The sequence below is a fragment of the Saccopteryx bilineata genome, chromosome 2 (genome assembly GCF_036850765.1).
Source record: "Saccopteryx bilineata isolate mSacBil1 chromosome 2, mSacBil1_pri_phased_curated, whole genome shotgun sequence".
Classification (NCBI taxonomy): Eukaryota; Metazoa; Chordata; class Mammalia; order Chiroptera; family Emballonuridae; genus Saccopteryx; species Saccopteryx bilineata.
Genome location: NC_089491.1, coordinates 105,812,996 through 105,838,504, shown reverse-complemented (window position 1 = coordinate 105,838,504; position 25,509 = coordinate 105,812,996). Strand labels below are relative to the sequence as shown.

The 25,509-nt window shown below is 40.7% G+C and overlaps 1 long non-coding RNA gene and 1 pseudogene across 1 annotated transcript; both read right to left on the bottom strand.

Annotated features, from left to right (window-relative positions):
* Window positions 1–855: 855 nt before the first annotated feature.
* LOC136324541 (uncharacterized) lies at window positions 856–25,394 on the bottom strand. Its single transcript, XR_010729112.1, has 3 exons — window positions 25,174–25,394; window positions 2,200–2,258; window positions 856–1,160 (listed from the first exon to the last, which is right to left on the bottom strand). It is a non-coding gene; the product is annotated as an uncharacterized lncRNA (long non-coding RNA).
* LOC136323701 (small ribosomal subunit protein uS5 pseudogene) lies at window positions 18,046–18,724 on the bottom strand (annotated as a pseudogene).
* Window positions 25,395–25,509: the final 115 nt, after the last annotated feature.

Sequence of the window (25,509 nt, the reverse complement as noted above, 5' to 3'; positions counted from 1 at the left end):
TTTTAAAAAACAAAAGTAAAGAGTATTTTGTGATCAAAGTACCTATTTGGAAACAGAATTTTGGTGTACCTAAAGGCAGAAATCATGTGTTAGGTAAAGTAGCATCATGCTGACAAAAAGTGTTCAATGTATGGCTTTTGTGATGCTGCTTTTATAATACACAACACAATTGCCAAAAGCAATTAGTATAATCAACAGGAGGAGTCTATTTTAATTGGAATATCTGGGAAACCTTGAAAGCTCAAAACTAGAGTAACCAAGTTACCTTTTGAAATTAACAAGTTGTGGTAAAAATAAAAATTAAAATAAATGAGGAGCAGCTGGGAATACTTCAAAAGAAATTTATTTACTTATTTACTTGGCAAATCTCTAACTTCTACACTGGCAATGTATGGGAGAATCTCTTTGCTCTCCTGATCATGGCTTCTCAGACATCAGGCAACAGCTGTTTTAACTGGCATATCAACACAACCATTCCTGATAGGAAGTGCGTTAGGGCAGTGAATTTAATTAAAGCGGTAGAATTTAGAGAGGCAATCTACCATTGACTGACTGGGAATGTGGCCAGAATATAGCAGCCAACACTTCAGAGAAAGGACCATGTCACTGTACAAAGTTATAAATGCCATTAACTCGACTGAAGTCCTCTCCCAGGCAGTCCTCTGTGTCTCCTCACAATGGTTTAGAATTGTTCCTAAGTGCCCTATTTGATGTCTGAATGCCATCTTCTGGGAATGTAATTTTTTTTCTTACAACCATTTCCATAGTTTATTAAACCAGATTTATACAGAATACACAGGAAAAGATGAATAACAGGACAGATCAAATAGTTGGGTTATAGTGTGGTGAAAGGATTAAATAAAGTATATTTATTCCACAAATTAAAATTTTAAAATAGATTGCTTGAGAATTGGACAACTTACAATCCTACTTGAAGGATGTACATTCATGGAGCAGGTCTTATGCAAAGAATTGGAGCACAAAAGGAATGAAGCTGTCTTTCAACATTTTTATCTCAAGGGAAATCTCACAGAATGAACGGCGTAGATGAATGCTGAGCCAACAGATGACAAGAGTACTTGCCCTAGTCTCTGGAAAATATGATGATAAGAAGCAGATTTCAGCTGTTCCTTAAGTTTTTCCTCTACTGGACGACAAAGCTGCCAAGAAATGAAGATACACAGATTATGACATACACATAACCCCACCACCTGCACCACATTCTGACAAGTCACAGCCCTTCATTGATTCAAGTGCAGGAAACCTACTTCATGAAGAGAAATCCTCTCCTACGAAATACTGCCTTCCACAGAAGAATCAAGCAAAATAAATGAATATTTCTGAGACATTCTTTAGAAAGCTGTTCAAAATACCTCTTAACATAAAGAGAGGCTCATATACTGGATAGTCTAGAATGTAGAATTCCATTTTTATCTTCATCAACACAAACAGGCAATTAACAACCAAAGTTAAGAAATCAGGGGCAAAATTCTATTATAATATTTTAAATATGCATTATTTTTTAACTATTGTGATTAAAAAAATAAATAGAACTTAGGCCTGTCCCTAACATTTATGGAGCCCAAGGCAAGAGTATATATAAATGGAGACCTATAAGCCATCTACCTTTTAAATCAAGCAAAATAGTTCTTTCCTTCTATTGTGACAAATAATACTTGCATGACAACAAAATCAGAAAACGTGTAAAGCTATAATTTTTCATATGACTTAAATTTGGTAAAATATCAAACTTAAATGAATTTAATTACTGTTGCTCATGTTGGATGTTCAGTTGATGGGCTAGTAATGTCTTGGTAAGACATAAAACAAATAACTATAAATCATAGATGATATGTTTTATATAAAATTTATTTTTGCATTCATCTCTAGAAACTCTTAATTATGTTTTTGAAGTCAAGATGTTTACATGTTTTCTGATAATAACAATGATCTAAAGTATTAAATAAGTAATTTTATGAAAAATGTACAAAATTTAAATGTGTCATCAAAAATATGTTTTATGTAAAATATATACATTTAAGTTATTTTGTTTTCAAACTGAATTACATTTCTTTTAAAATAGTAATCATAAGGAAAATGTAAATTTTAATTAATTTTAATTACTAAATATAAATACTTTAAATCAAAATTATTTAAATAAATTTTATTAATTTTATAAAAATAAATCAATAATCCTACCATTCAAGGTCTATGTAGTTGCCAGTATAATAAATCAGCATCATATTTTATTACTGGACCTACAAATACAAATTAAAAAAGAATAGTTTAATATTCCACAACATTTTCAGCTGCCATGTACAACAGTTGAGAACATCACGCTAAATTTGTGAGCATTTACAGAATCATGAATGGGAACATATAAAAAGTAGGGCACACTGGGACCTAAGCAGTACAAGAAGGTTGAGAGTGGTGTAAAAGCATTTACTATGGAACAAAAGCTACCCCAGCTGTTTGGTGACTTCATGAGGGAATTCTCTTGCAGTCCAACATGCAGAATCCAAAGATGTTTGATGAACTTGGGCATCATTCCAGCAGGTATGGCTATCCAAGGAGATTCAATCTGCTGGGTGGGAACACAGCCAAAGGAGTCCATAGGCATCAGGCTATACTAAAAGTCAAGAGATGGATGGAACTGTGGTTTCAAGTGATATATAGCAGAACCTCCATGAGTAGTGGGAGGGTCCAGGTAACAGAGCTCAGGCTTCATTGACAAGACTGTCAGAACTAGGCAGGATGTCAGGACCCCAGCCAAGTGGGCTTGGGTGCAGGAAAAAGCTCTCTGTATCCAGATGGGTTTTAGAATGATGAGAGAAAACCAAAGCAGATGTCTGAATATACACAAGATTCATCCAACACAACTGGGGTTGGGGGGAAAGCATTGATTCAGTAGGCAAATGATGGAGCTGAAACGGAAGCATGTGGGCCTAAGTAAGGTCCCTTCGACTTGCCGATGGTGCAAATATATTTTCTGCCATGGCAAGAATTGTTTCTGGCTTTAGTTGAGGTTGAATCTGCATTGAAAGGTGATTTGTGATTATAGTTGAGTGGAGCCCAAGAAAACAGAGGCTGTATAACTTTAAAATATTGCTATAATTATGGCATCTATTTTTCTAAGTGCACATATGGGCTTGTTGGAGAAATTATTTATTATGGTTTTAATCTGTAAATTCAATATATTGGTGAAACTAATTTTAACTATAAGGACATTGGGGTAGATTCTACAATTAAAAAAATGCAAGTTTTCCTTAATTTATGTCAGGTAAATGTACATATAAAATAAATTTTAGAAAATGTTTATTATATTTCTTGAAACATCTGAAGAAAAATGTGAGTGGCTTAAGCAGAAACAAAAAGGACTCATAGACATAGAAGACAATATGGTGATTACCTGAGGTAAAGAGAGTGCAGGAGGTAGAAGAGGGTGAAGGGGAATAACTAGTGATAAAAGGAGATTTGACTTGGGGTGGTGAACACACAATACTATATACAGATGATATAATATAGACTTGTACACCTGAAGCCTACGTAATTTTATTAACCAATGTCACCTCCATAAATTCAATTAAAAAGAGAAAGATCTTGAAATTGCTATTCTGTTAGGAGTCAGTTTGGACTCTAACCTTGTGAGTCTGAAGTTACCATTTTAAACAAATATTTAAAAAAAAAATTTATTTATTCATTTAGAGAGAAGAGAGAGAGAGAGAAGGGGTAGAGGAGCAGGAAGCATCAACTCCCTTACGTGCCTTGACCAGGCAAGCTCAGGGTTTCGAACCGGCAAGTTCAGTGTTTCAGGTCAATACTTTATCCACTGTGCCACCACAGTTCAGACTGTAATTACTGTCTTAATATGAATAGTTTTTAGACAATGCTGAATGGCTGAAATTGTGTACTGGGTTTTAGATTCAAATGTAAAAACATTTTTCTATTAGGAATGATGAATCAACTCTGTCCATGAAAATGCACCTTTTTCAATATAAGATCTTAAAAGAACAATAAAGTATATTCTTTCAAATCCTGAATGACAATTCTAGATTACTTTTATATATTCTAAAGATGGCTTTCAATGCTGTCAGTAATACCTACATTGGATGCATAAATAGTATCATATTCTTTTCTTACTGGCTTTTACATTCCAAAGATTTAGTCCTTATATGACACAGAAGAAGCATAGTCAAGTAGGCAAATGGCCACTTAGTTATAGGGCCTCTGCACTTTAATAATAAATAACAATCGGTAAATCATACAAAATAGAAATAATTTTTGACTCTTCCTAAAACATTCCCATCTTAACGTTTCAGCTTCACTAACTGATCTGAGCTAGGAAATGACCTCTCCTAAGAAATGTTTTGGTAAAAATTTATTTTGCTAATATTCAGAAAAACACTTTAATTTTAACTGTAGTCTCATATTATTCTTGCTTATATCTGTTAGAAAAATAGCTAATAAAGCAGTCTTTCTTTAAATACATGTCCCTGTATTATGGAAATTATTCTACCAGAGGTCAGCTTATTGAAATAAGTGTTGGCATTACAGAGGTATACTATAATGTGTATTTTAAACATAGTAGGGTAACTTAAAAGCATACACAAATAATAATTGTTAATCCCAAAATATCTGACAACCTAAAATGGCATAAAAAGGGGTACTCTGCACTTATTCATTAATTATCACTTCAAGTCTATTTCCCCTTTTTTGTTTTGTTTTATTCTGTTTTAGGTTAGCAGAGGGGAGATAGTGAGGCAGACTCCTGCATGTGCCCTGACTAGGATTCACCTGGCAACCCCATCTGGGGCCAATGCTCAAGCACTGAGCTATTTTTTAGCACCTGAGGCTGACACAATTAGACCAACTGGGCTATCCTTAGTGCCCAGGGCCATGTTCGAACCCATCAAGCCACTGGCTGTAGGAGGGGAAGAGGGAGCGAAGGGAGAAATGGAAGGGAAGAGAGGAAGATGGTCAATTCTCCTGTGTGCCCTGACCAGTAATCAAACCCAGGACGTCTATATGACGGGCAGATGCTCTATCCACTGAGCCACCAGACAGGGCCTTAAAGCCTATTTTCCAGTGTCACTTCTCTAAAAAAAATTGTGGTAAGAAACACATAACATGAAACCTACTCTTTTAACAATTTTTAACTGTACAATACAATATTATTAATGATAATCACATTGTTATACAGTGGATCTCTAGAAACTTTTCAATTTGCATGACTGAAAATCTATACCCGCTAAACAACAAGTCCCATTTCCCCTTTCCCTAAGCCCCAGTCAACCACTTCTAGCATTAATGGTCCTTTATCAATAATATTACATACTTCCAGAATTCATCGAAAGAATGTATACATATTAGTAAGGATTTCTTTTTGTTTTGTTTTGAATTTCTTTTACTGAATAATTGTTTCCAGCATCTTTGAAAGCTTTCTATGGATGAATAGCCAGTATTTTACTTCTTTGTTATCTGGTGTTTCTGTTATAAAACATAAATTTTAAGAGGTAGTTTTTATAAAAGGAAGACAGGAAATGTAATTTCTGCATCCTTGTATATATATTGTATTCAATATTCCTGCATCCAGCCTCAAAGTAAAAGGTTGATTATTCTCTATCTACATAATAGTTGAAAAACAGGTATTTTTTTATTTCTATCTGTACAGAGTGGTATTCCCTTGCTTGTCTCTCAACACTAGATAGGGAGATAAAATTTGTAACAGTGGGAGTTAGTTCATTCTTTGCCTGAATTTTAGCCACTTGGTGTTCTGTGTAGAAATTCTCGGCCACTAGGATCCCTGTCTTTTATATTCCAAATTTTTCAAAATCTAAGAGCTGTCTGGACTTTGTCTCCATTTTATTTATTTATTTATTTATTTATTTATTTATTGTATTTTTCTGAAGCTGGAAACGGGGAGGCAGTCAGACAGACTCCCACATGCGCCCAATGGGGATCCACCCGGCACACTCACCAGGGGGTGATGATCTGCCCATCCGGGGTGTGGCTCTGTCACGACCAGAGCCACTCTAGCGCCGCCTGGGGCAGAGGCCACAGAGCCATCCCCAGCACCCAGGCCATCTTTTGCTCCAATGGAGCCTCGGCTGCGGGAGGGGAAGAGAGAGACAGAGAGGAAGGAGAGGGGGAGGGGTGGAGAAGCAGATGGGCGTCTCTCCTGTGTGCCCTGGCCGAAAATCAAACCCGGGACTTCCACACGCCAGGCCGACGCTCTACCACTGAGCCAATGGGCCAGGGCCCCATTTTAGGTTTTGTATATGCAAAACCTAAACATTGTTGTCTTTGTGTGGCTCAGGAGTCTATTTCTTTCCATTCCATTGCCCCACAAAAATCTCACTAGAGCAAAAGAGAAGATACTTTGACGTCCTCCCAAAAGTTCTCCCTTCACCACTTTACAGAGGCCTTAAAGGAGAAAATAGAAAAAAGTCACCTTCTTCTGAAAAGTTCCCAATATAGTTAATAAGATGGTTGTTATAGAAGATTAAAATAAAATAAAGTACTTTTGGAACAAGAGAGACATGAATCATTATTTAGTTGTTATGCTATCTAGAGCAAGTTACTGTCTTTGATCCTCAACTTTGTCATTTGTGAGAAGACAATAATGATATCTATTTGGTCAGCCTATTGTGAGAATTGTTACATAATGTATTTAAAATACCTTGGATGGGGACAAAATACCTTGAATGGTGCCAGCACACAGTAGGTGCTCAACAAAGATAAACACCTTTCTTTCACAGTCCCTACTTCATAAACCCTACTTAATTTGGCAGTGGGTAAGAGACAATAAGAGAAACGAGGAAGAGATTAGAAAGAACATTACATTCAAATAAGGTATGGGCATCATGTAAACAGCCATAGTGCTGGCTTTCGGTTGTATTGTTTGGGCAAAGAAATTGGCACCTGTACCTAGAGCCAGGGGAAAGGATGCTCTGATCTACTGCAGGTTCAAGTCACAACTAGAATAAATTGGAAGCATAGTGCTTATTTGACTTCTTTCGCAACTTGGCAAGATGTAAAGATAGGTGACCCCTTGAACTGCAACTCAAAAATCACTTTGGAACCTGACCTACTGGGGCACAATGGATAAAGTGTCAACCTGGAATGCTGAGGTTGATGGTCAAGGCATGTATGAGAAGCAACTGTGAGTTAATGTTTCCATCTCTCCCCAGCTTTTCTTCCTCTATCTCTCTCTTTTTTCTTAAAGTCAATAAATAAAATCTTTAAAAAAAATCCCTTTGGGTCACAATCAACCTCTCTCCATTGGGTATTTTTGTGGTATGCTTCCATGAAGTTGGTGGCATAGTGTAATAACTGACCAGGCCACTAGTCCTGAGGCTGAGGTCTACACCTGCTGTCAGCTGCAAAGTTAAAACTGACTAGAACACATGAGATACGCTGTTTGCCAAGAACCAGTGATTTACAACTAAAGTTTAAACACTGTATGATGTTTCTAAAGATGCTGTCTTGTTCTGAAATGTCACAAAAAGAAAACTAACAATAGAACAGGAACCACAGATCAATGGGAAATCTTTTGCTGGCAAGGATGCAAGGGTGGGGTTAGAGGAGGGAGAGAGAGATTGAAAGAGTGAGAAAGAGGAGAAATTTTAAATACTAGAAAAGAATTTGTAACTACATCCACTAAAATTACTTATCTCTTGTGAATGCTACTGACAGTGTTATCCATGTGACAGTATAGATTTCAGTGATAATTACAGCTGAGTTAAAGTGTTGTGTAACACTCAAGGCATAAGCTACATTTCTCTTTTTGAACATAAAGAGAAACACAAGCTGAACAAATATTTTAAGGACATTGGTTAGAAGGGGTGATACCCGCATATCTGAATCCTTCTCTGTCCATTTTTTTTTTTTGTATTTTTCTGAAGTTGGAAATGGGGAGGCAGTCAGACAGACTCCCGCATGTGCCCGACCAGGATCCACCCAGCATGCCCACCAGGGGGCGATGCTCTGCCCATCTGGGGTGTCGCTCTGTTGCAACCAGAGCCATTCTAGCGCCTGAGGCAGAGGCCATAGAGCCATCCTCAGTGCCCGGGCCAACTTTGCTCCAATGGAGCCTTGGCTGCAGGAGGGGAAGAGAGAGACAGAGAGGAAGGAGAGGGGGAGGGGTGGAGAAGCGGATGGGCGCTTCTCCTGTGTGCCCTGGCTGGGAATCGAACCCAGGACTCCTGCACACCAGGCCGACGCTCTACCACTGAGCCAACGCCGGCCAGGGCTCTGTCCATTTTATTAACTGATATCTTAGGCCATAAATATTCACTCTACTTCTCATAAATAAAACCTCATTCAGGGGACAGACACAATCACATTTACACACCTAAATGCTCACAGATACATAATCACACACCTATATATAAATATACTTAAGAAATAAGTTAACCAGGCCTGGCTGGTTGGCTCAGGAGTAGAGTGTAGGCCCGGTGTGTGGAAGTTCTGATTCAATTCCTGGTCAGGGCACACAGGAGAAACACCTATCTGCTTCTCCAATCCTCTCTCCCCATCTCTCTCTCTCACTGTCTCTTACCCTCCCACAGCCATGGCTCAAATGAGCCAGTTGGCCCCGGGAACTGAGGATGGTTCCATGGCCTCTCCTCAAGCACTAAAATAGCTTGATTGCTGAATAATGGAGCAGTGACTCCAGATTGGCAGAACATCAGCCCCAAATAGGGGTTGCAGGTGGATCCCATCAGCACACATGCAGGAGCCTGTCTTTCCACCTCCCTGCCTCTCACTTGCTAAAAAATTAATTAATTGACCAAGTGGAAGGACACAAGAGCCAAATGATAAGGGCTTATAATAGCAAATGGAAGTACATTTTAAAATGTTGTAATTAAATAGAGGCATGGAACAACTTTGAAAAGAAGAATAAAGTTGTAAAAATTACAATACCCAACTTTAAGACTTATAAAGCTTCAGTAATCAAGACAGTTTGATACTGGTATAAATATAGACAAAAGGATCAATGAACAGATGTTCAGAACAGACCTACATATGTCAGTTGATAATGATGCAAAGGCAACTCAGTGGAGAAAACAAACTTTTTAACAAATAGTGCTGGGACAATTGAATACCCAAGGGGCAAAAAATAGAATAGAATAAAATAAAATAAAATAAAATAATAAAGACCTTTGAGCCATACCTATCCCAAATATAAAAACTAAATCAAAATGCATCATAAAAGAAACTATAAAACCCAAAACTTGAATAGCTTCTAGAGAAAAACAAAAAACAGGAGAAAATCTTTGTAACCTTAGACTAGGCAGACATTTCCTAGATACAACACCAGAATCATGGTTAAAAAAGATAAATTGGACTCAATCAAAATTAAGAACTGTTCTTTGAAAAACACCAAGAGATTGAAGATAAACCATAGGCAGAAAAAAAATGTTTCAAATGACATATCTAACAAAAAACAAACAAACACAACACGTGTATTTTGAATAAAGCACTCTCAAAATTCAATAAGAAAACAGTTTAATTTTTAAAGCAGGCAAAAAAGTCAGAGAGATTTGAAGCATTCTAAATATTCTAAGCACTGTGCTGATTTTCAAATGGAGGGGGTCTCATGAGATGGAGAGGTGGGAAGCTGGAAGATTTAAGAGGCATTGAAATAGTCTTATAACTGCAGGGAACTGAGTTTTGCCAACAGCTGAATGAGTTTGGAAATAGATTCTTCTTCAGAACCTCCAGATGAGAGCCCAGATGAGTAAGCCCCTTAATTCCCACTAAGTGAGACCTACACCTGTGAACACAGTTGGGCCACACTGGAATTCTGACTATAGAACTATAAGCTAATCAATTTGTGTTGATTTAAGAAGCTAATGACAACAATAATTTTTTAAAAGTTGGGCAAATGATTTTAATAGACACGTCACCAAACATGTATGGGTCAAAAATAAGCAAATAAAGAGGTGCTCTACAGCAGTGGTCCCCAACCTTTTTTGGGTCACGGACCAGTTCAATGTCAGAAAATATTTTCTCGGACCAGCCTTTAGGGTGAGATGGATAAATGTATCACGTGACCGAGACAAGCGTCAAGAGATGGATGTAACAGAGGGAATCTGGTCATTTTTTAAAAATAAAACATCATTCAGACTTAAATATAAATAAAACAGAAATAATGTAAGTTATTTATTCTTTCTCTGCGGACCAGTACCAAATGGCCCACGGACCAGTACCGGTCCATGGCTCAGGGGTTGGGGACCACTGCTCTACATCACTGGTATTAGGGAAATGCAAATTAAAGCTATAGTGAAATACCACGACACACTACAATTTCTAAAATTTAAAAGTCTGATCATATCAAATGTTGGCAAGAATATGGAGTAAATGGAACTCTCATAAGCTGCTTGTGGGAATGTAAAATGATATACACATTTTGGAAATGTTTCTTAACATATTAAACACTGTAGACCAAATGAATCAGCCAACTAATAGGTCTTTATCCAGAAGATATGAAAGCATGTGTCAATACAAAGATTTTTCATGAGTGTACACTGAAGCTTCACTCACAGTGCCTGAAAGTGGAAACAATTTGAATGTTTATCAAAAGATGCATGGAGAAAAAATGTTGGCAAATTACATGTCTAAAAGAGAACTTGAGTTTGAATAAAGAAATAAACAAACAATAAAATTTTTTAAACAGGTAAAAAAATATCAGAGATTTGAAGCATTCCAAGGATTTCAAGCACTGTTCTAGTTTACAAATGCGGTAGAGTCATACAAAAAGAGTGTTAATCAAAGATGAAAAGAAAAAGTATTAATATACACAAAAACATAAAAGAATCTCAAAATAATTATGTTTCATGAAAGAAGCCAACCCTATTGCCTGACCAAAAGGTGGCGCAGTGGATGGAGCGTCAGACTAAGATGTGGAGGACCCAGGTTCGAGACCCCAAGATCGCCAGCTTGAGCGCGGGCTCATCTGGTTTGAGCAAAGCTCACCAGCTTGGACCCAACGTTGCTGGCTCGAGCAAGGGGTCACTCGGTCTGCTGACAGCCCAAGGTCAAGGCACATATGAGAAAGCAATCCATGAACAGCTAAGGAGCTGCAACAAAAAACTGATGATTGATGCTTCTCATCTTTCTCCATTCCTGTCTGTCTATTCCTATCAATCCCTCTCTCTGACTCTCTCTCTGTCACTGTAAAAAAAAAAAAAGAAAGAAAAAAAAAAAGAAAGAAGCCAATCCCACAAGAAAGCACATAGTGTTATTTCCATTTATATAAACTTCTAGAAAATACAAATTTATCTATGGCAACAGAAAGCAGATCAGCAGTTGCTTGTGTCACATATTTGCAATAGAAATCAGGGGAGACACAACTCAAAATATCATAGGCAAATGTGTCACAACCCTTTGGCCTAGCATTAGCATGTGATTAATATTAGGGAAGAGGTTTAGAGCAATAGGAGGCTTCTGACCAATGTTCTCACTGGTGCTCAGCTTGGAATTGATGAACTCAGTGTATTCATTATTTATCCACTGCAATCCAAGGACCAATGATCTGAAAATGATTGCCAAGAAAATAAATGTCTTATTTTCAAATTGACTATTGCAGACAACCTGTTTACTTTATATGTCTCAGGGCATAGCGTCACATGCACTAGGGGACTTTGTTGAGTTGTGCATTAAGATTTAAATGCTTTTGTCAGCCTGGCAAGGTGGTTGCATAGTGGATAGAGCATCGGCCTGGGACACAGAGGACCCAGGTTTGAAACCCCGAGGTCACCAGCTCAAGCGCGGGTTCATCCATCTTGAGCATAGGCTCACCAGCTTGAGTGCGGGGTCGCCGGCTTGAGCATGGGATCATAGACATGACCCATGGTCACTGGCTTGAGCCCAAGGCCGCTGGCTGGGGCCCAAGGTCGCTGGCTGTAGCCCCCCAGTCAAGGCACATATGAGAAAGCAATCAATGAACAACTAAGGAGCTGCAATGAAGAATTGATGCTTCTCATCTCTCTCCCTTCTATCTGTCTGTCCTTCTCTCTGTCTCCGTGTGTCTATCTCTCTTGCTAAAAAAAAAATGCTTTTGTCAGAGCAAAATGTCTGAAAATGAAATAATACATAAAAATAATAGAAAAACGATGAAAGAAATAGAGAACATTTGGAAAGAAAAAGGTAAAATGGTGAAAGTTTATATATAAGCTTCTAAATATGCCATTTGTTTATAATTATTAAGTAAAGTGTTGAAAATTATAAGATACTTATTCACTTAAATGGGCAACTTAATTGTCTATTGCTAAAGCTTTAAATACATTGATTTCTGTAATTTATTATTCAATTAACAGAACTAATTGTAAATAGACTTTCTAGTCATTTCATTGGAATAATGCATGAATTAAATATGCTTCATGAGGTGCAAATTTGTAGTGGTTTTTTTTTAACATAATATTGTCACTTTTATAAATGCTTTATTTGGCTTTCCAGATTGTATATCACATTAGTATTTTAATTATAGTGTTGGAGTTTGGGTTATCATACTTATCCCAACTATTCTAGTAATAGATGATGTAGATGATGTTAGGAAAATTTTCTATGCATTATTTGAATACATGTAGTCTTAAAAATATATGGTGTGGCCTGACTTGTGGTGGCGCAGTGGATAAAGTGTTGACCTGGAACACTGAGGTCGCCGGTTCAAAACCCAGGGCTTGCCCAGTCAGGGCACATATGGGAGTTGATGCTTCCTCCTCCTCCCCTCTTTCTCTCTCTCTCTCTCTCTCTCTCTCTCTCTCTCTCTCTCCTCTAAAATGAATAAATAAAATATATATGGTGTGTACATGTTTACTTCACAGGGGAGAGTTTCCATTCTACATTGTGGTATAGTCTTTGTAGGTTCCATGCCAAATTTGGGAAAAGTGAGAAGTGAGGCAGAAGTGTTAGACAAAGAAAGATTTTGCCAGTACTTTATCTTAATCATCTGAGGAAGGATAGAAGAGAAAGATTATGAATTTAATCAAAACATCATGGCTTCCTGACCAGGCGGTGGCGCAGTGGATATAGTGTTGGACTGGGATGCAGAGGACCCAGGTTTGAGACCCCGAGTTCACCAGTTTGAGCGTGGGCTCATTTGGTTTGAGCATAGCTCACCAGCTTGGACCCAAGGTCGCTGGCTTGAGCAAGGGTTTACGTGGTCTGCTGAAGGCCCGTGGTCAAGGCATATATGAGAAAGCAACCAATGAACAACTAAGGTGTTGCAAGGAAGAACTGATAATTAATGCTTCTCATCTCTCTCCGTTCCTGTCTGTTTCTATCTATCCCTCTCTCTTTAACTCTCTCTGTCTCTGTAAAAAAAAAGAAAATAAAAAACAAAACAAAACAAAAAAACCAACAAAACATCATGGCTGCATCCAGGAATTTTCATATCTAAAGTAGATTCTAAGATCTAGGCCTCTGGTCAAACAGTGGCATAGGTAAACTCAGTACTTGAATGCTCCCACAAATACAACAAAATTACAACTAAAATAAGAACAACTGTCATTGAGAACCATCCGGACTCCGGCTAAATGGAGGTCCTACAACTAGACATTTAAAGCCACACAAAGACTGGTAGGAGGGGTAGAGATGCAGAACGTGCTGGTCCCACACCCACATGTTGGCTGTGGAGGTTCCCCGAGGAGCAAGGCCTCCCAGCCCAGGGTTCCAGCGCCAAGAAGAGAAGTCGTCATAACTTCTGGCTGTAAAAACCAACCAGGATAGTGGCTGAGGGGGATGGAGGACAGCTGGAGTCCTGGGCAGCTCTTTTTTTTTTTTTTTTTAATTAATTAATTTATTTATTTTATTTTTTACAGAGACAGTGAGTGAATCAGAGAGAGGGATAGACAGGAACAGACAGACAGGAACGGAGAGAGATGAGAAGCATCAATCATTAGTTTTTCATTGCGTGTTGCAACACCTTAGTTGTTCATTGATTGCTTTCTCATATGTGCCTTGACCGCGGGCCTTCAGCAGACCGAGTAACCCCTTGCTTGAGCTAGCGACCTTGGGTCCAAGCTGGTGAGCTTTGCTCAAACCAGATGAGTCTGCACTCAAGCTGGCGACCTCGGGGTCTCGAACCTGGGTCCTTCCACATCCCAGTCCGACGCTCTATCCACTGCGCCACCTCCTGGTCAGGCCTGGGCAGCTCTTTTTAAAGGACTCACACACAGACTTACTTGTACTGACTCTCTCTGTTCTCCAGTGCTGGGGTAGCAGTCTGAAAGGAGCCAGAGAGAAACTGGATTGTCAGGCATCAAGGCAAGAACTGGAGGGACAGCTTTCTGCCAAATAAAAGTGCTGGTAGAAGCTATTGGTCCCCCTCTGAAACCCCCAGCCCCTCAGAGCTGGCAGGTGAGCTCCATATCTGAGTTTCCATTCACCTGGCCCAAATTGTTTTCCCTGCCTTGGTGATTCAACCTGTGGGCCCACCCTAGTTGTGGCTTTTCCACACAAATGGCCTTTCTTGCCTCATGCTTTGGACTTTCCTAAAATCTCTCAAACAGGGAGCATATGGCTTCTGCATACCCCTTATCTTCTGCCAAGTGGCCTCAGGCCTGGCACTAAAGGCAGCTGGTCTTGGTTCATAGCTTGATTTCTCCTGGGCACCTCGAAGCCCAGCACAAGTAGGAGTCATCTGCACACTGCTCTGTAGCTCGTTATGGTGGCCCCAGGCAGGGCATAGGCAGTGGATGAACCTGTATCTTCTGGGAGGTCTCAGAGCCAGTACACCCTGTGGACATCTTCAGACCATACTGGACTACAACCCTACCAGCTTCATGAGCGACACACTCAAGGGGCATACTTGGTGAGCACCAAAGCCCCCTAAATTAAGTCCTACTTCATAGGGTTGATTCCTATATAGCAGCTCCTCCACTGTAATTGCAGCCAGTCCTCAAAGCTGATCGGTCTGGGGATCAATCTCTTCCAGTGATACCCACAGTAATCAAGGCTCAACTACAACAGGACAGTACACACAGCCCATACAGGGGTGTACCTAGATTGCCCAGCTCAGGTGACTGGGGTGGCCATGCCACTGGCTCTACAGGATACCTACTACACAAGGCCACTCTACTAAGTCTGGGAGACATAGAAGCTCTACTTAATACATAGAAACAAACATAGGGAACCAGCTAGAATGCGGAGACAAACATGTCCTAAATGAAAGAACAGGAAAAATCTCCAGAAAAAGAAATAAACAAAACAGAGGCAAGCAATCTATCAGATACAGAGTTCAAAACACCAGTTATAAGGATGCATACAGAACTTCAACAAAGAAACAATAAGCATAATAAAAAGAATATAAAAACCATAAAAAAGAACCAGTCGGAAATGAAGACTACATTAACTGAAATGAAGAATAATTTACAAGGAATCAATAGTAGAATACATCAAGCTGAGAATCAAATCAGCAATTTGGAATATAAAGAAGCAAAAACCATCCAATCAGAACAGCAAAAAGAAGGACAAATTCCAAAAGAAATGAAAATATGTGTAAGGAGCCTCTGGGACAACTTTAGTAGGTACTAACATTAGCATCATGTGGGTGCCAGAAGAAAAAGACAGAAAGCAAGAAATTGAAAATATTTTTGAAAAAATAGTGACAAAAAACTTCCCTAACCTGGTGAAGGACATAGACATACAAGTTCAGGAAGAGCAGAGTCCCAAACAAAATTAACATAAAGAGGCCCACACCCAGACATATCATAATTAAAATGCAAAAAGTTAAACACAAAGAGAGAATTTTAAAAGCAGCAAGAGAAAAGCAGTAAGTTACCTACAAGGGAGCTCCCATAAGACTGTCAGTTGATTTCTCAACAGAAACTTTGTATTTCAGAAGAGATTGGCAGGAAATATTCAAAGTAATGAAAAGCAAGGACTTACACCCAAGATTACTCTACCTAGCAAGGCTATCATTTAGAATTGAAGGACAGATAAAGAGCTTCCCAGACAAGGAAAAGCTAAAGTAGTTCATCACCACCAAACCAGTATTATACAAAATGTTAAAGGGTCTTTTTTAAGAAGAAGAAGAAAAAATATTTAAAATATGAATAATAAAATGGCAAAAAATATATATCTATTAACAAATGAACAAGCAGAACAGAAACAGACTCATAGATGCCAAGAACATTTTGAAGGTTGACAAATGGGAGGGGGGTCAGGGGATGGTGAAAAAGGAGAAGGGATTGGGAAGCACAAATTGGTTGTTACTGACTAGTCACGGGAATGTACAGCACAAGAAAAATAGTCAATACGTATGGTGTCAGATGGATACAGAACTTAGCAGGATGATTAGTTAGTAAGTTATGTAATGTCTAATCACTGGGTTGTATACCTGAAACTAATACAATACTGTATGTCAAATGTAATTGAAAAGCAAAAAAGTGATCTAATAATAAAGTAGATCCTAATCGGTCTGTGGCCTTTTGAGTAGTGATTAAACTTTAGACTTTTGGAATTAAGAGACATAAGTTCATCCTGACCAGGCTGTGGCACAGTGGATAGAGGGTCAGCCTAGTATGCTGAGGACCCAGGTTGGAAGCCCCAAGGTCACTGGCTTGAGCATGGGCTCATCTGGATTGAGCGCAAGCTCACCAGCTTGAGCTCGGGGTCACTGGTTTGAACGTGGGATCATAGACATAACCCCATGGTCACTGGCTTGAGCCCAAGGGTCTCTTGCTTGAAGCCCAAGGTCTCTGGCTTGAGCAAGGGGTCACTTGCTCTGCTGGAGCCCCCTGGTCAAGGCACATATGAGAAAGCAATCAGTGAACAACTAAGGAGCTGCAACAAAGAACTGATGCCTCTTATCTCCCTCCCTTCCTGTCTGTCTGTCCCTGTCTGTTCCTTTCTCTGTCTCTCTCTGTCTCTGTCTCTCTGTCTCTCTCTCTCTCACACACACACACACATACACACACACACACACACACACACACACAAAGATAGAGAAATAAGTTCAAATGTCAGCTCTACCACTTAGAAAATATAAGACTGTGGCAATTTTCTAAGCCTCTCTGAGCCCATTTCCTTACCTGTAAAATAGAGGTAGTAATGTTAACTGTCTCTCAGGGCTTCTGTATTAAATGAGATCACAAACATAAGATGCTCAGTAAAACATCTAATACCTAACAAGTGTTCAATAGCTGGTAGCTATTTTACAAATCAAAGGAAGTTGCATGTGGGTGCAGCATGGGTGAGAGCAAGAGGTCAGGGACCAAAGCCTTGAGCAGGCGGTGGAGGAGGCAATGGGTTTTATATGAACTTTCCTGTAAGGCACAAGGGCTGGAGGTCAGTTAGGAGGCCCTGATAGCTTGAGCTGTGCTGCCCATTATAGTAGCTACTAGCCTAGGTCCTATTTAAAATTAAAGTAATTGAAATTAAACAAAATTTAAAATGAAGTTCTGCAGTCACACTAGCCACATTTTAAGTGTTCCGTAGTCACATTTAACTGATGGCTACCATAGTAGAGAACATAGATATAAAACTACTTTGGCACAAAGTTCCATTGACAATGCTGTCTGAAAGAGTCCATGTTGGGTTAACATCAAGACAACATTCACGAATAACCAGTTAACTGAACTAACATCTCCATCAAAACTAATCTCTTTACGTTTTGAAGTATCTTTTATTCCACAGTCTGAGTTCTATCAACACTCTCTTACCCAAGACTTTGCCATTTTTCAAGCTGTTAGAATATTTCTGATCAATGTGCATACATTCAGAGAGATTCTACAGAGGAGGCGTCCTTGCCTTTTTTGATTGAGTTTCTGAATTCTATCATTAGCCTCAACATCTCTGCAATTATTCATATCTGGTTATTAGCATGTTATTTCTACACTCCTCCTCTTCTTCTCCTGCCCCAGTCTCCTGGGAGACTGTGAATGCCTTAAAGTGATCATTATTTTAGAAGCAGCTGGTGTTTAACAGTGCCGGATTTGTGACTGACAGAGGTGACGGGATGTTTTCGTGGCTGCATTGTCCTTACTGTACTCTTTTTTTTTTAACAGGCGTAATTCACTTTATTTTCCTTATATAAAATTATATGGTGGCCACAGCAAGAGCCTGGGTCCTTTGCACAGAAACTCAGGTGTGGGTCTTTACAAGATGGTCAGTGAATTCCTGATAGGGAGACTTAGTGAACACAGTCTCTTTCCAGAGGTCAGGAGTGAGATCGCTCTAGGTCTTGGAGATGGCATCAAAGGTGGCCTTGGTAAAGTTGCCCAGGGTAGCAGTGCAGCCCCTAACCGAGGTATGGCAGTCATCAATACCAGCCATCATCAGCAATTTCTTGGGCACAGGGGCAGAGACAACGCCAGTGCCTCTGGGGGCAGGGATGAGGCGCACCAGCACAGTCACAGCGGCCTGTCACCTTGAACCGGGTCCTCTGGCCAGCGCGTGTCTGCTTTTGCACAGGCATAATCTTCAAAACTTTGTCCTTAAGGGATGCCCCCAAGAAAAAGTCAATAATCTGACTCCTTGATAGGCAGGGAGAAGAGATAGATCTCCTCCAGATATTTGATCTTCATGTCCTTGACCAGGCGCCCCAGCTAGGTGACCGGGATCCACTCCTTGTCCTCCACCTTGCCTCTGCGAGGCCCGCGGCAGCGACCCCAACCCCGGATGCCGCTGCCAAATCCTCCACGGAAGCCGCCGCAGCTTCCCATTCCAGAGCCCCCAGGCCTCCGGGCCCTCCCGCAGCATCAGCGTCATCCGCCATTTGGTGTCTCCTCTGAAAAGCCTTACTGTACTTTTAATGGGTCACAAGTTTTGGAATCAAGTGATGTTACACACTGTAGTGTCTGCAGGGCAGCATTATATGGTAACGCTGGGAAACATCTCAATATAAGGTGGGCCAATGCCTTTACTGTCATTAGTTAACCGAGCTGTCTGCGTGCCTGTTTCAGCTCCCTGACCCACATTTCATCCACGCTCTGCTGTTTTTCCCCTGCAGGGTTATTTCCTGAATAAAGACCATAGCTTATGAGTTCCTCAGCAGAGAACTTTGTTCTGACCTCCCTAAACAGGCAGTTTCACCTGCTGGGCTTCCTAGTCAATCTGTTAAGATTTTAGCAGGAGATTCTTGGATACCTTTTCATAAAACATATGGGAGACTGTAATTACTTTGGCCTGGTATACTTTCAAAATTGAGAGGGCAAGGAAGAGGTGCAAATCTCCTGTTCATAAATAACCAAATCTGTGGGCATTTTAAAAGGCATTCCATGCAGCAGGAAAATTTATGTGCCACATTTCACCCTTGGCACACTTTCCAAATGAATTGTTCAAAGAGTAGTTATATTAGGACAAGTAGAAATGATGACCAAGACCAGATGTGGATTTTTAGTTAATATTTATGCAACACCCACAGGGAAGATGGTATTGCACAATAAACTAAAAATGTCTTAGGCAAATAAGGAAATCTTTACCCCGAGGAACTGGCACGGCAAAGGTATGAATTATACAACAAAGGACTGGGAATGCAGAACAAATGTAGGGTAGGTCGGGGCAACTATAAAAAAGAATTCATTGAGGAAGTGGTGAGGTAGCAGATGTGTGGAACCTACTTCAGGAAAATAAGGGCTTAGCACTTTTTTGGCCCTTCAGGTGTCTAACATAGAAAACTCAGGCCAACCAGCCTAATTTCCTTCACCTGTGGAGAGCAACAATGGCTTTAAATAGACTATATATACACATATTCAGAACCAAGGCAGAAGTCTCACAATAAGTCTGCCCATAAACTAAAAGGCAGTGTCCCCACATTTGATACAATCTCCAAGGACAGTTGATGACATCTTTAATCTGATATCCTGCCCCCAACCCCACCCCCAGCCCACTTTCGCAGTTGTGCAAGGAAGGGACACAATTCAGGCATTGACTGCTTCTCAGCCCTTGGAGAGAGAGCAGTTTGAAAGCATCCAAGGCTTAATGCACTGGGAGAATTCTGAAACCCACATTAAATTAGAATAGGAATATTTGCTAAAAGCGACTTCTCAAACACAGCTGGATTTTCAGCCTTCCATTCATCAGGGACAGCGGGATGTGCCACTTTGCGGCATTTCTCGGTCTTCGAGGCTTCCCATACTGAGGAATTGGAGGTGGAGAGAGGAGAAAAGAAGGTGGAGTGTAGAAAATATTTAAAACTATTGGAGCATTAAAAATGGAGACAGCTCTGGAAAATGCTTATAAGCTTTTAGCACACTAAACCCAAACCTTTTACTTTTTTTTATGTCTTTGGATCCTCTTAATTATTGAAGAACACTGTCTCTGTGTGACTTCCCACCACAGGTTTCCCTGAAGAATTGATGCATTCTGAAGAACTTTAACTTCCTTCCTTCCTTATTCTTCTTTTTTAGTTCTTCACTATCTTTAACATTGGCCAGAAACCCAAAAATCATTTACTCTATTTTCATGATGAAAATTGGTGTATTTTTAGTTGTTATAGTTTCTGCAGAGCACATTTACTTGTTCATTTATTGTATTTTTCTGTTTGTTTGTTTTGCATTTTCAGTTTCTTCTACCTATCCAAATGTTAAAGGGTCTGGGTATTATGTAGAAAACAAGACTAATATGTTCCTGACCTTTTAGAGCTTCCATTCTAGTGGTGGGTCCAGACACAAGGCATATATGAAGAAAATAACACAGGGTCATGGGTAGACTGGGGGGAGGCTACTTTAGAATGAGTAGGCTAGGAAAGCCTTTCTGAGGAGATGACTTCTTTTTTTAAGATTTTATAAGGTCTACTGGAAAGTTCTGTCTGTTTCTATCACAACAAGTTTCGACACATAAGCACATGTTTGTTTGGCGCATGTGTGCTGAGGAGCCACTGAGCCATTTCACCTGCAGATGTTGTAAAGTACCAAAAGGCTACAGAATTAATATTAATATTTTAGGAGGCTTGGAGAACATTTTATTAATTTGGGTTAAGGTTTGCAGAGAAATTGTGAGAATAGTCTCTGTACTGTGTGATTAGCATAACCAGGATAGCGCTTGCCATTGTATTGTAAATGAAAGGGGAAGGAAAGCATAGATTCCCTGACATTCCACCACACCTGTGGGGAAAGGAGTGAATGGCTAGCCAGGTGCAGGAAGGGAAAAGCCAAAATAAACCTTTTCTTATAACTATGAGCCATTTGCGGGCATTTGTCCCCACGGAAACTACCTCTCTTATGTAAATGCATGTGGTTAATACCTCTGACTCTGGACAGAGAGATGGTGGATGAACACTAGAAAATATAGAAAGGCCTTTTAATATGTAAAGAGATATCTTTGATATCTTTCTACCATTGTGTTGACTTGTAAATTTTGTTTTCTCCAAAATGATGTATGATTTGCAAATTGAACGTGGTCCTATCATGTTAAAGGACATATGACTATAACCAATAGCGGTAAGGGGCTCCTAACTGCAATTTTTGCTTCTGTACTTCCCACTTACAAAACTATAAAAACCAAGTAGAACAAAGGGCCAGCGCGCTCTCCGTCAGATTTCTGTCGGAGTTCCCGCCGCTTGGCCAAGCTAGACAATAAAGCTTTAATGTGTAAACGACGGACCTTGCTTCTGTCTTCCATAATTCGGGTCCCTCCGAATTTGGATTAACATGTGCCTCTCTATTTTTATCACTTAATGTATACATACTGACGTAGCAAATTAACTAAAACAAAGTTGATTCACGTTAGTCTTATGTGTGAAGCTATAGTGTACCCATGGCTACTGATAAAGTTCATTTACGCCACTGTATTGTATATGAATTTCAATAAGGAAGAAATGCTACAGAAGTATGTAGAAATTTATTGAAAGTATTTGGTGAAGGTACAGTTTCTGATAGGACATGCAGAAGATGGTTAGAAAAATTCAAAACAGGTGATTTCGACCTTTCTGATAAGCCACGTTTTGGGCGACCATTTTGATCGATGACGATGTTGTTAAGACCATGTTGGAGCAAGATCCGTTTCTGACAACATCGGAGATCGCAGAAAGGCTTAATTCAGCTCAGCAAACCATTTCAGACCATATTCAGAAGATAGGATTGGTGTGGAAATATATTATTTAATAAATTTTATTGACGGTAAGAAAAAATTGTATTTTGTTTTATTCCAAAAACGGACAGAACTTTCTGGTAGACCTTATATTTATTGATTTTACATAGAGGAGAGAGAGGAAGGGGCAGTGAGAAGTATCACCCATAGTTGCTTCACTTTAGTTGTTCACTGATTGTAGTAGAGTAGCTGTTGGGCAAATGAGTATGTAAAATTTTATTTTCTGAGTTGCTCACTTTTATTGTTAAAAATAGCCCCTGCCAGGTGAAACTGCTAATTATCTTCCTGCTTGGGAAGGGCCATTGTTATGCTAATGTTGCCAGAGGAAAGGTTTTCATGCCAAAATGTTTTAAGAAAAAGGAGATGGAGGAAGAAGGAGGCCATATTTTTGCAGAGTGAGAGCAGGGAGGAAGAGTGCTGGAGAGAAAGAAGCTATGTTGGCAGATGGGAACCAGAGGGGCGAGGGGCTTTGTGAGCTACACTGAGACTGGTGGGGGCCTTTGATTCTAAGGAAAACAAGAAGAGTCTCCTGGTTGTGGAACTGAAGAATGTGTGAGTGGGTTTTGGAGCCCTCTGTGTGTTTGTTTTTACTCGCTGGCCTGTTGCAAGGCTAGAATAAAAGAATGGCCCACCAGTTTTCGGCTCTGCTGTTTCTTTACCATCTGCCCGAATTCAGTGAGAACCTGCATGTGAATGGCCACAAATGGCGGTGGCCCCTGGCCTTACAGTAGCAATATAGTATGCAACCAAAATATATATCTATATATGTAATTGCTGGTGTATCACATGTAACCTATTTCCTAGAATTTCTTTAGCATCCCTACCCAGGAATGCAGAACTACTAAAGCAGGATGTTCCCATACCCCTTAGGAGATGACTGGAGCCCAAGAAGCAATAAAGACAATGATTAGATCAGGATGCCATACAGAATAAATTATGATTCCAGGAACCAGCCATCCTGCTTGATGATTCTTACAATGCTTGGAAACCAGCTATCCTACTTTATGACAAACTGCATGCACCGCATCATACTAACCTCACCTAAAAAGTATATAATCCGCCCTCACAAGTGAGATTGTAACACAGGCTTTGGTCTAGGATATGCCACCTGTCTTCTCAAGTTGCTGGCAATCTTGATTAAAGATGCCTGTTTCCCTCTCAGACCCAGTCTCTGCTTACTGGCTATTGCAGTGATGGGTGACCTGAAAGGTGGACTGGTTGTAGTCCAGTAGCAATTGCTCGTCATATGTGCCTTGACTAGGCAAGCTCAGGGTTTTGAGCCAGCAACTTCTCAGCATTCCAGGTCTAGGCTTTATCCACTGTTCCACCACAGGTCTCATAGGTGATGACATCTGAACTAAGATTTGAATGCTGAGAAGGAGTTCAAGGTCTGTGCAGAAAGTACTCCACCTGGGAGTAGGAGAAAGAGAAAGTGGTAAATTCTAGAGGAGAAAGATTTCTGGGCTGTCAGGAGTGCTGGAGCTCCCTGTGAAGAGAGAGAGGTAATCAGGGCCCGTAACAGTGTGGCTGGCCACAGTAAGAACTGGAGTTTGTATTCTATGTGCAACAGAGTCACTGAACATTTTAAAATAGGGAAATGGTAGGTTTTCAAAAAGAATCATCAGTCTAATGCCTTAAGAACGGGGGGTGGGTGGGTGTAATGGCAAGTAGAGAAGTAAGACTACTCAGAAGCCTACTTATTTAGCCCACACAGGAAATGAGGGCAGCTTGGACTAGAATTGCAATAGTGTGGATGTGATGGTAAACATATAGGTTAACTAAAAGGAGGACGCTGGAGAGTATAATAGTAATAACAATAGCAAGCATGTCTCTTGCAGTTAGGACACTTCTAGTTGCTTCAGAGTTAACTACTTTAATCTTCATAATATGTACCCACACAGGCTGGTACTATTATCATCACTCTTTATGGGGAAAAATATTGAGGCCCAAAAGAGGTTAAGTGACTGGCCAAAGCTGGCCCAGATATTAATAGCCGAGTGGGGGCTCAAACTGCAAGGTGCGCTTCCTCAGTGTACGAGAATCACGTGAGTGCTGTGAAGAGGACATTGAAGGTCAATTGACAGGATTTTTAGAAAAACTTTTCTACCTTGAGCAGAGCTTGTGGAAAGGAAAAAAAAGGTAAAAGATCAAGGAAAGCCTTTCTGAAGCGATGACTTCTTTTTTTAAGTATGTTTACTTCTGTTTTTCAATTCTCTTTCAGGTATGTTTACTTCTGTTTTTCCAGGGCACAATGGACCCATCCTGCACGACATTGTATATAATGCATATTTATCACTTCATCTGTGTGAAATCAGGCAAAGGTGGAGATCTGTTTTGCAGAAGCCCAAACCATAATAGTATTTGCTTCTCAAGCCACTCCAAGACAGCCAGGGGCTCAATTTCTTGCCACAGGTTTGGAGAGTTGGCTGGTTAGGTGCGGCCCTTGAAGGCAGAGGGTGGGAGAGGAAAGTCAACCCTCTTCAGGTTTGTTTTCCGTGCATTACGGTTACCAGGCAGCAGGGGGCGTCGCAGCAGTGTTTATCGTGGTCCACAGGAGTCACTCGTCCTGCAGAAAGGGCCAACCCAGGTGTGGCGGGCAGCCCTTGGTCCCCTCTGTTCTCACAACTTTAGTACCCAGAGCTCGTTCTACACAGGCCATTCTTCTACACCCTATTTCATCAGGTTGCACGTCTTCCATCCAGTCCTGTATCCGGGCGGGAAGGAAAGGGCATTCGCTTCCCGCCTTCCTAGGTTATAGTGCTGTACTGGGCAGTCGAGGCGTCTCTTCTTCTGTGTTCTCATGCTAAGTTCTCAGGGATAGACTGACAGCCGCAGCCCCACCCCACCCCTCAACCCCCCACTCAGTATGTCGTGCCTTTATTTCCTCCTTTGGGGACTTTTCAAACTACGCGGGAATATTTCCTTCACCATGTCTTTCCTTTGACATTCGGGACCACAGTAAGCTCGGAGCTGAAATCTCTCCCTAAGATCCTCCTTCCCCATCCCCCATTTCGGGTCACGCACAGTGAATTTGTGAGAAGTGGTGGTGTGTGTTGTGGCAACCGAGGCTGCAGCACTGGCCAAACCTGTTCTTCCCCTCCGGGTCCCCACAAGTCTCCAGCCGATCGGACTTACGCCTGGCAGCGCTCAGGTTGGGAACCGGCCAGTGCCAGGCGCCGCCGGGTGGCCGCAGGACGACCAAGCGCGTCCCCCTTTGGTCTGGTCTCTCCACAGCTTCCCCTCCCAGGCTGCGCTCCAGCAGTCGATTCGGGGTCTTCCGGGCTCTGGACGGTGAAATCGAAGGTGAAAGAAACTAGAGGAAGGCGGGACGTAGGTAGGAGGAGTCTGGGGCCCGGGGCGGTGGGAGGAGCCTGCGGTCAAGGGTGGGGGTTTATGTGGGAGGAGCCTTAGGGCATCGGGGTGGAGAAAGGGGCTGGGCAAACTAAGGAAAGAGGGCTGAGCACGCAGGCG